The sequence below is a fragment of the Macrobrachium nipponense genome, chromosome 38 (assembly GCF_015104395.2).
Source record: "Macrobrachium nipponense isolate FS-2020 chromosome 38, ASM1510439v2, whole genome shotgun sequence".
NCBI lineage: Eukaryota > Metazoa > Arthropoda > Malacostraca > Decapoda > Palaemonidae > Macrobrachium > Macrobrachium nipponense.
In genome coordinates this window covers 426,320-438,773 of record NC_061098.1, presented here as the reverse complement: position 1 = coordinate 438,773, position 12,454 = coordinate 426,320, and positions in this window count along the sequence as shown.

Sequence of the window (12,454 nt, the reverse complement as noted above, 5' to 3'; positions counted from 1 at the left end):
TGCACCATTATTAAGCGTCTGCGACCCCTGTAGGTATATCCTAACACCCTCGTTACTGAACTGTAGATTCGACGTCTACCAGTGAAGGAATCGTAACCGCCCCAACCTCGTTGCTACTTGAAATATCCGTGACTCCCATGCAAGTGCATCCTGCACCCACCTCATAGGAAGTACAGTAGACTCTTGATTTGTCCAGAATGTATTCTGAGATGATCCATCGACGATATCTCGTCCTTATAAATAGCTACTCGTAACATTGTCGCCTTGTGATGATCGGACCTCTGGTATTGTAGATTCTAAGTTATTTTTGTTGTCACCCTCGTGTGAAGTTGGGATTCTTTTGTCATTGTATGTCCGTGTTTCGTCATTAATAAGTTCTAACTGACTTTTTGACAATTTTAAATTATCTTAGAACAAAATAAAGCCTTGCTTTAACACACGAATCTCATAGTCAATCATTAAGGACTAAAATTCTCACTAAAATAAAATAGGATCTTTATCTACTGACCCCTATTAAGCTTATGGAAGAATTATTATCACTAACTGACCACTCATTATTAATCCCGTATCTGACAAAAATTCTATCAAAAATTCACAATGTCTATACAGCAAAACCCTGTAATGTTTATACAGCTAACCTCTATCAAACATAATGTTGAATATCTTCTACCTTACATATCCCAAGATAAAGTCTACCTCCTTTCTATAATAGAAATCCCATGTAAAGTTACCATATAAAAACCCTCAATCCCGATTACAAGTTTCGCTTGTAGGAAGAAAATAATAATAATTCAAACTTTTCTCATTACAAAATGTATGAGGAGAAAAACAAATAATTCAGCGCTTTTCCATTAGAAAATGTAGTATGTATCGTCACGCAATTTGCTGCCACAACATATCAGCCTCAACTTCCCTATTTGACCACTTAAATTCTTCCCCATGGAATGTCATCATCGACATTCCCGAAAACGGTGTCAACCTCTGAGTAATCAACTCCAAAAGAAAACATCAGCAATCGGTCTCATCACAGCATTGTCAGCACTAAGCCCCCTCTGTATACAACATGTGCTCAGATCACACTATGGACTTGTCTAGTCAGACTCGTAAACTCAGAAATCATCATTCCTTCAAATGGCCCAAAAATCATATTAAATACTCAATGGAATTCTCAGTAAATCCCTAACTGATAATAAAGAAACCACATTCGTCAAAATTTATCCTCAGGACATCTCGTTGTCACCTCAAGGGTACCAAAAAAAAATTGTCATCGAAAACGTCTATTAAAAAAAACACCCATTATAAAATATCCGCCACAGGCTAAATCCTAAGACATTTGATCACCTATGTACCTCAAAGTAAACCATTTATGATACTGCCGCATGTATATAAAACCCCAATAATCACCTGGTCGGGATATAAACCACAGAAAACCACATTTCAAGAATTATGCATAACAATTATATACCGCCAAATATAACCACTGGAGAATATAACCTCATAAAATATAACACCTTTATAGGGCCCCATTAAACCACAATGCACTAGTGCCAACCTCCAAGAGCCATAACACCAAAAGAACCACAATCACAACCTCTTTTTGCTCGTAGAATCACAGATCACCACCAAAAAATCATCATCACCACGAACCTCTTATAATATTTCTCAGCAGTGATTTTCCATATTTTTTCATCTCGTTTTTCATCAGGAAATAATTACTTCTGGTTTTTACGCCAAATTGCCGCAGTTTGAGCATGATAAGAAAAATAGTAAAAGAACGAAAGGAAAAAAATACGTTACATTAAACTGATTAATCACATTTCTTCATCAATTGCAAAATATGAAAGAAAAAAAAATGCAACTATGAGATGTTATTATTGGTTACCATTACCAACATTTCTCAGTTTAGATATGTGAGTTAATTACGACCGACCTGTCTTTTCATCTAAGACTACAAATCTGTTTCCTGTCTTTTCCTCAATAACTCTAAAAGGACCCTCAAATTTCAGACCTAATTTGTAATTTAGTTCATTTCTCACATTGATTTTTATAAACACATTGTCTCCAACAGCAACTTTTACATCTAATGATTTCTCGTTGCTTCTTTCCACCATTTCTCGGGTCGTAGCCTCGAGATTCTGGCTGAGACAAGCATGTCTCTCCTTTGCTGTGGAAATTAATGCTTCGATTGTAGCTACTCCATGATGAGGTATAGTTAACAGATCAAATGTGCCTCGTGCTTGGCAGCCAAACAATGCTTCAAATGGAGACATTTTAATGGAATCACTGACCATGGTGTTGATGTTATGTCTAATAACATCCTACAGTCTTCCTCAGAGCTTCAAGCACTTTCCTGTTTGATCGTTCACATAACCCATTAGCTTCAGGTCTGTATGGAATAATTGTTACTTTTTGTATCCCCTGACTTCTGTCAAAACATTCAAAAGTCTTGTTCACGAATTCTCTGCCATTGTCGGTCAATAAAACCTCGGGTGAGGCATATCTACAAAGGATACCATTGAAAAATGCTATAGCTACTTCTTCGGCTGTTTTATGCTTAACTGGAAAGATTTCTACTATCCTCGTCAGTTCATCTATTATTACCAACAGGTACTTATTCGCATACCTAGATTCACAAAAATTTCCTAGGATATCCATAAGTATTCTCTGAAAAGGTCTATTTGGTATCGGATATGACCCTAATTTGCAGGAAGTTATCCTTATGGGTTTGCTAGCATACTGTACAGATTTCACAAAAATTTTTCCACATCTTTCCACATATTTTTCCAATATATTTAGCAAGCACCTCATTATACGTTTTTTCTATCCCCAAGTGTGGACTACCGAACCTGCAATGTACTATATTCAAACCCACTGGAATTAGGACTTTCAGAATTATGATGTGTCGTGTCTCCTTTACTTTCACTAGTCCTTAATTTATATTTAATTTTCCTAACCGACTTGATGAAAACAATCTCTTGAAAGCTTCCACAAACGGGTTACCAGTTGAAGGGAAATCCAAACTTCACCAAAATCAGTTTATGAGTTCTGCAGCTTTTCCCCCAATCGTTGTATTTATTGTAACAGTCAAGCAACTTTGTTTACAAAGTCTTAAATGACACAGGGTTTGTGGGTAAATCTTTGAAATAAATTAATGCCCTTTTTCAAATCTCTAATTGAAATTTCTAACAATTATCATTATTATTTGTTTTGTTAAAGAGAATGGCAGCACAAGTGGAATTGGTTTTACATATGGCCTTTTCAATTCTCATTATCTTTTTATTACTAATATTTTTAGGAGCCATATCTTATCCAGAATATGAACATTGGCCAGCTATAGCAAACATCAGCCCTGGTGTGAAAAGAAAATAATAAGAAAATTGAAAAAGACCACATATAAAATCAATTCCACTGATGCTGCCAGTCTTTTACCAAAACTGTTTGAGAGAGGGTCTCCTACCTTCATTTATTATTATTATTATTATTATTATTATATTATTATTATTATTATATTATTATTATTATTATTATTATTATTATTTTTGTTTGTTTGTTTATCACAGTCCTCCAATTGACTGGGTGGTATTTATAGTGTGGGGTTCTCGGTTGCATCCTGCCTCCTTAGGAGTCCATCACTTTTCTTACTATGTGCGCCGTTTCTAGGATCACACTCTTCTGCACGAGTCTGGAGCTACTTCAGCCTCTAGTTTTTCCAGATTCCCTTTTCAGGGATCTTGGGATCGTGCCTAGTGTTCCTATGATTATGGGTACGATTTCCACTGGCCATATCCCATATCCTTCTTATTTCTATTTTCAGGTCTGATACTTATCCATTTTTTCCCTTTCTTTCTCTTCAACTCTGGTGTCCCATGGTATTGTGACATCAATGAGTGATACTTTCTTCTTGACTTTGTCAATCAACGTCACGTTCTGGTCTAATTTGCACGTATCACCTATCGTTCTGATACCATAGTCCCAGAGGATCTGCTGATCGTTTTCTATCACTCCTTCAGGTTGGTGCTCGTACCACTTATTATGCAAGGTAGCTGATGTTTCTTGCACAGGCTCAGTGGAGGGCCTTTTGCTACTGAATCATGCCTCTTTTTGTACTGGTTCTGTGCAAGTGCCGGACATTCGCTTGCTATGTGGTTTATGGTCTCATTTTTCGTATTGCACTTCCTATACATGGGAGATGTTATTTCCATCTATCGTCTTTGGAGATATTTGGTCTTAGGGCTGATTTTGTGCCGCTATTATCATTCCTTCAATTTCCTTCTTGAGCTCTCCCCTCTGTAACCATTGCCATGTGTCATCGCTGGCTAGTTCTTTAGTCTGCCTCATGTATTGTCTGTGCATTGGTTTGTTGTGCCATTCCTCTGTTCTGTTTGTCACTCTCCTGTCTCTGAATATCTCTGGTCTTCGTCTACTTTTATCAGTCCTTCTTCCCGTGCACTCTTGAGCCACTCGTCTTCACTGGTTTTCAGATATTGCCCCAGTGCTCTGTTCGCGATTTTGACGCAGTCCTCTATGCTTAGTAGTCCTCTCCCTCCTTCCTATCGTGTTATGTATAGTCTGTCCGTATTTGCTCTTGGGTGTAGTGCTTTGTGTATTGTCATATGTTTCTAGTTTTCTGGTCTATGTTGCGGAGTTCTGCCTTCGTCCATTCCCACTATTCCTGCACTGTATTCGATTACTGGCACTGCCCATGTGTTTATGGCTTTTATCATATTTCCGGCGTTGAGTTTTGACTTGGGTGTATCACTGAGTCTCTGCATATATTCTTTCCTGATCGTGTCCTTCATTCTCTTGGTGTTTTGTATACCCTAACCTTCCATTATTCCCAGGTATTTGTATCCCGTCTCATCTATGTGTTTGATGTGCTCCCATCTGGTAGCTTTATCACTTCAGTCCTTGTTACTTTGCCCTTTGGTATGTTGACTAAGGCGCATTTTTCTATTCCAAAACTCCATCCTGATGTCCCCAGATACAATCATTACAGTCTGGATTAGGTATCTATTTCCTTGATGCTCTTACCATACAGCTTGATGTCGTCCATGAACATCAGATGGTTAATTCTGTTGCCTCTTTTCTTGAGTTGGTACCCAGCAGCCATCTTCTGCAGTACTTTTGTCATGGGAATCATGGCTACTACGAAGAGTAGTGGGGGCAGTGAGTCGCCCTGGAAGATCCCTCTCCTGATATTAACCTCTGCTAGTCTTATTCCAGAGCTTGTAAGTATTGTATTCCAGTTGTGCATTGTATTTTTGAGGAAGCTGATGGTGTTTTCCTCTGCCCCATATATTTTCAGGCATTCTATTAGCCATGTGTGTGGTATCATGTCAAAGGCTTTCTTATAGTCTATCCATGCCATGCTTAGTTGGGTTTCCTTCTCCTACTGTTCTTCATTACCATTTTGTCTATCAGGATCTGGTCTTTTGTGCCCCATACACTTCCTTCTGCAGCCTTTCTGTTGGTGGGGGATGGTGTTTGTATCCTCTAGGTAGTTGTATAGCCTTCTACTGATGATACTGTTAGTAAACTCTTCCACATTATTGGTAGGCAGGTGATAGGCCTGTAGTTACTGGCTATATTTCCCTTACTCTTGTCTTTCTGGACAAAGGATGTTCTTCCTGTGGTCATTCATTTGGGTGCATGGTGATTTGTGATACAATGCTGGAGCTGTTCTGCTATTCTTGGGTGTAGGGCCTTGAAGTTTTTGAGCCAGTATCCATGGACTTCATCGGGACCTGGGGCTTTCCAGTTGGGCATTTTCTTTAGTTGTGTCTGACTGTCGTCGTGATCTCTGTGAATCTTGTTTATTCTCCCAGTTTCTTCTGCCTTGACTTCCTGGAGCCATATTGCATCTTTGTTTTGTGATACTGGATTGCTCCATATCTTTTCCCAGAGTCTCTTACTTGGTTCGGCTTCAGGCATTTCTGGTGGTCTTTTCCCCTCTTAGTTGGCTGTATAGTCTTTTCTGATTGGTTCCAAATAGTTGTTCTGTGGTATCCTTATTCCTGTTCATGTATCGTTGGATCTTATGTGCTTTGGCCTAAGCCTCTGTTTTACATCTTCTGTTGTGTTGTTAGTCCTCTCTCGTGTACTTTGTATTTCTCGTTCAATTCTCACTTGCTTTCTTGCTTCTTAGCCTTTTTCTGCCATCTCTTTCAGTTTACTCAAGTTAGATCTCATCACCATGATTTGCTGTTCCACGGCGCCTTTCCAAGGCAGTTGCTGTTTTGGTTTCTGTTGGGTTGGTTGTGCTGTGGTGTGGTGTTCGTGTCCCTATCAGTTCTACTACTAATCTTGCTCCTGCATATGTCAAGTAATTTGTTTCTGTGATATTGGTGTGTGTATTAGTCTCATTATTTCATTGACCTCACTTGTTTTCTCCCTTAATTTCTTGGTGTTATAAGCTTTCATGGAGGGGATCTTTGTTCTCTCTGTATCTGACTTCATCCATTGTCTGATCTTTTCTACCCACTCCGTCCTGTCAGTTACTTCGTGGGTGTTTCTTCTTGTGTCGTTATTTGATACCTCATCTCCCTGTCGTCTTCTGTGGCATCGTCTCTCAGTTCGTCTTCGTGTAATTTGTTGCCGTATCATTTCCCTTTCCAGTTCCTCTCTTTCTGTTGGGGAGAGCCAGTTCTTTTTCTTTATGTTCCTTACTTGGTCTGCCAGCCTCTGCTCTGTTTTGGGGGTGTTATTCCTCTCATTCCAGATGTTGACCAACCTTCTTCTATATCCTCTTCTCTCGTCGATTTCTTCCTCCTGGTTGCCTCTGTAGCTCCAGTTTCTTGTTGTTGGTTGATGTCGTTGTGGTGGTCAGTTGCTGGATGACGACCTCCAAGTACCTGACCATTCTACCCTTCAATTGGGTTGGAATACCTGGCTGCCGGACGAAGCTCCTCTGTTGCAAGAGGTTCCATTTACGTCATTGTGGGTTAATTCTTCATTTCATTCCATCATTGCTGAGTTCTGCTATTTTAACCATAGCTGGGCCCTAACCCCATCAGGAATAGTACTCATTTCAAGCTGAGTAGCCTGAGGAAATTATGGTAAAGATCCTTTCGTGGTTGCAGCCTTGATGGAAGAGCACCTAAAAAGGCATATTCTCAACTACAGATTCTCTGTCGATGGAAAAGAAATACACACACAGAAGTTAGTTTACACATACACTCCATCACAGTGGATGCCCCTCTTCTTTATAACAAAGAGGTGAGTTCAGGGAATTGACTGAGAAGTTTGTTTAATATGTTCACAAACAACGTGGAAAAATTTCACTTGGGGTGAATAGATTACGCAGGATCAAGTCGATTTTTACACAACAACTGCATATTTAATTATTATTCTACCTTTTCTAGTAACGAATTTATCCGTAGATATTAGACTTCTCACATTATTTTCCTTATAAATGTTATTCTACTTTTTTCAAGGCGATACGTAGCTATGTTATGAACGAGTACTGGATCGCAAAAGAAAACGTAGAGCTCAAAGGGCGACAAGTGGAACTGTCAAGTTCGCATCCTGTGAAGTTGGCAGGTTCTCAGTCTGCCCCTGAACGACTGTAAGTAATGTTTTCTTTGTGAGCAATTTGATACAGATTCTTTCTTTCCACGCTGATCATTTTCAGAGGTTAATTGGTATGAAGGAAACAAGATTACTCTCAATAAGATTTTGAAATCTTCTCTAGATCAGCTATATTTTTTTACTCTTTATAACACGGAAATTAAAATTACTAACCTTTCTTACTATTCATATCAGAGCAATGTCTTTGTTGTTAGACAATAATTAATGTAAATAGATAATTCATGATATATTTAAGGGATGAACTTTGATGAATTACTTCCGAAATTCATGTCATAACATATAATGGAAAAGAGGCATTCAAATGAATATTTTAAGACACTAACATAAGCAATATTATCTGCTTACTGGCCTGGGGCTATATTGGAAGTGTTTTTCTGTTGAATGTCCGTATTTCGGTAAATTTCGCCCAAGTTCACAGAATTTTGTGAAACATTGAGAATTAAAACAAAGTTGAACTTGAGAAAAAATGAAACAACTACTTTGAAAGTACATGTAACTCAATATATTTTAGGAAGTGAATGACTCTACTTCGTATATTACTGTCGATAAGGTTCTAAAAAAGTTTGCATAAAAATCTATATAACTAATAATGAATCTGAGGATTATGTTACGCTACAGTGCAATTATAATTTGTGAATTCATAAAATATTCTCGTGGAAACCAAACGGTACAGTGCAAGATGTAATCAGTGCACTGGTCTTTAAGAAGCAACTCTTGTGAAGTGTGGAGCTACACACTGTTCGTTGTATAGAAATTAACATGACTTCGATCTAGTCACACAAGTTCTGAATCCCATCAGCATGTAGCAACTGAGGAAATCCAGTGCTTCAGCAACGATTCGTTCATCATTTGTGTCATCACCAAGTGATGAAGAAATCAAGGTAGTAGATAATGGTTCCATAATCACGCCATTATTTTTTCTGGTGCTGTTGAAGCAAGTTTTTCAATACATTTTAGATATCTGCTCAAGCTCTATTAAGTTTTGAGAAAAAAGCAAAACTAAAGAAGTAATAATATCATACTGCTGGCAAAGATGTGAAAGTTGAAGTGACGATATACTAGAATGATTTGATTTTGTATTTCATACTGAGCAAACATGGGACAAAAATTAATTCATAAGGAAGACTTTGGGAAATATTTTTAGCCACCACATTTTTCAATCCATTTAGTTCGTTGTAACACAAACATGAAGCTTTCTGTAAAGAGAGTTTAAGCCAACTGTAAAGTTTCTTTACACTTCTGAGGCAATAAGGGACCTTTGACATTTAGTGCAGTGATACAGTTTTCATTCTCCAGTTGCAAATCTTAGGAGCAGATAGATGCAATCACTCAGTTACAGAAAATGTACAGATGAAAGGTTGATTGGCAAGTAAAAATCAGTGACTGTGTATCAAAATACATTCGTCATTTGAGCATTTATTTGTGTTAGAATAGATTCTTATTTTATTTTCATTATGACTGAAAATGCGTTTCTTCCCCAGATGATATGACTGTGATATCTCCTGATCAAGTATCGCCTCTCAACCTTCCGGAACATAATCATGTATGGATAGCCCTTTGGAACAAGAACAAAGATGTCATTAATGTTCGTTTCTCTTTGATTTATGAATATCCAAGGGAACCTCGCCATAAAGATTTAAAAATTAATGAAGGCTGGTTCATTATGTCTATTTCTACAGACGTAAGTAACTCCTAATTGTATAAGTACTCTCCCATTAACTTATTGTCACCTTAAAATCAGAATACATTTGCTTAATTATTACTCCTAGAAGCAACAATTTTCCAATCTACTAATTTGCTCACCTGTACAGACAAATGTCAGGATGAATTCTCATTATCAGAAAGAGCCCTATATTACCACGAAAGAACATTTTCGACAACTATATGTTTTCCCATAAATCTTCACTAAATAACATCTATTTTTCCATTTAATACTACAGGCCGTCATTTATGGAAATGGATGGTATAAAAAATGGTTGGTCACTCCCCTAAAGGATGCGACTTGAGGATATTGACGAATTACCAACTACACCTTCAAGTGTTCCCGATGCCCTTAGAGCCACAAGGTGGGTATGTATGTATGTATGTATGTATGTATGTATATATATATATATATATATATATATATATATATATATAATATATATATATATATATATATATATATATATATATGTATGTGTGTGTGTATAGTTAGTGTTTATTTATTCAAAAAATAAATATGCAAAGACTACTGTTTATAAACTATTACCTCCTGTCCTTTGAGAATATATCTGTCAGAACAATCACTCTCTATTTTCACTTGAAATACTTCAAAAGTTAAAACCTTGAAATCCAAAATTTAGCAGTGAAGAACTGCACAATGAGTTAATAATGGAGGAAGATAAAACGAGATTAGTAAAAGATAACTGTTTTATGCTCATCCATAAGACGAAAATTATTCTTCCTGTAATAAGAAAACTTCGTGACATAACTACAGGAATGTATACAGGAATAACTACAAACAAACCTCAAGTTCCTCCTACAGGAACATCTACAGGCCTCATCTCCAGTCAAACCTGAAGATTCACCTACAGGCATACCTGTAAGCACACTAATCATCATCGGTGTCGAGGTGGCAGTGTTGGTTGTCGTAGCTGCGTCGTCCTTTGCTACTGGTGTTACTTCAGGAAGCAAGACGACACAAGAGATGAAGGTAAGGCTCCCTGAGGAATCTGCCTCTCTGCGTTGCATCAAAGACCGGAATCTATGGTGAGAACATTCGCTGTATGTAGCCACTGAATACAAATGCTCCAGAGTTCACAAGAAGTATTACTAAGTCTTATAAATATATTGATAAATAAATATCTAAATAAACAAATTACTAATCTAGAGCGGGAAATAGGAAGTCTTCCAGAAGTCTCTTTATGCTTTCCTGTTTCCTTGCTTTTCCTCCCTCTCCAACATTAACATCGCCCCTTAACCATTGGCTTTGTTCTGTCTTGCGTGGGCAATTCTGCTATCTGTGTCTTAGAGACTTCACCGAATGAAATGGCAAACATTAACCGACCTCTCTAATGCAGGGATACCAATGGAAGAAGGCCACGGGACAGTTTCCCACCCTGGCTCTGCTCGGCCAAATTTGCTTCATACCACTGAGAACGCTCTCTACGGAAGAATAGTACCACGCAAGGCCACGTGAATTGACAGGAATAGTGCGTAAGTATCTTTTTGTGTTTTTTGTGACTACTGCAGCTGAAGGCTCACATCTTTTTCCCCCAGAGAGAGAGAGAGAGTACAGAGCGGGAGAGAGAGAGAGAGAGAGAGGGGAGGAATGAGAAGCCGCGAAAGAGATGGCTTCGACATAAACTTGACATGACGGGGGACAGAATTGCAGGCGTCCTAGGAACGAATAAGGGATAAGAGAAGCCAATTATATATTTTCTTGGCTCTTATGGATTAAGCGTTGCTTTCGATATTATAAGAATGGTTCACAACTACTGTTGTTTTCATTATTAGTATAGTATTAGTAGTATAATGAAGAACAACTCTCCAGATTTACAGCATAGAAACATTTTCTTACGTGCGGGAGCATGTTTGTGTACATGTATATGCATGCATACATTCATACTTTTTCCTCTTTCCCACTTCTAAAATATGCATGAGTATTTCAGGAAGTTTGGCAGAACTCTCAGCAAGGGGTCTAGTCGTCATTTATGTTTCAGTCATCAGGGAAAGAAATCCTCATTTTTAAAACCCTTTGTATACGACGAGAGAGAAGAACCATTAGTTGCATGATAGCTCTTTAGTTTCAGTTTCTACAAAAAGTCGACATCCTGTTTGATCCACAAGACACTTCGAAAGAGAAACTACTTGTTCTAAACGACCTGAAATGAACTTTTAATCATCCATTTGACTTCTCTTCCACTGAATGAAATCTTACGATTAAGCTTGCATTACCAGCATGACCATAAAGTTTTATTTCACACAGATTATAATTAGAATCATATCCTTTTTCAATGCCACTCACGTAAAGCCCTGCTGAATTGAATGTAATCTGGTCTTCACAATGAGCTTTTTAGTACAGCTATTCATTAAAATAGTGTCAGCCCTGATATAAAGATAAGATTTGTTTCCAAATCAGATTCTTGGTGATTTTACTTCACATAGCTTTAACAAGATGTAATTACCTTTGTTTTGTGGTTTTAATATATTCAGTTCAAGATCAAATTCTATGGAAAGTAATGAGTTGTGTTTTCCTAGGGTTAGAAGCAGTTCCACTCTTCTATCAAGTTTAATAATTTCCCTTTTTCTTTATCTTCAAGCCTTCCATTTATGGACAGACTGCCAGACTTCCATGGATTCCACTGAAGAAAGAATCTTGCAGATCCTGCGGAGGCCAACTCCAGAACACCACCAAATCTTCAGAGCTACGAGGGATGAAGACGGAGAGCAACTTTCCAATTTTGCCATTCTAGGGATTGGGTACTTCTTTCTTATTATAGGAAGCTTCTCGTTGATTATGTCTGCCGCTGTGCGTTGGAAGCTCACTGCCAATTTCATTTTCGGCGTTAATATCTCGAGTGAAAGAAAATTAGCATTGCCTCTTAACAGGAAGTTTTCTATGCATGCGAGTGCTTCTTCACACTGCCTGGAGGACGTCGAATTTCTTTACAATAACAGCCAATAAATGTGGAGACAATGTGAATGACCTAGATTTTAAAGCTTGATATGACACTAATTTCCTAATTAAGCAACGACGTCTCCTTGATCTAGTCCTCTGTTCATAACGAGTCCAGCCTTAGATATACAAGTCTTCTTTTATCAATAGATATAATTTGACAATTTAATATCCTAATAAAATCATTTGCATGGATGGATGACACTG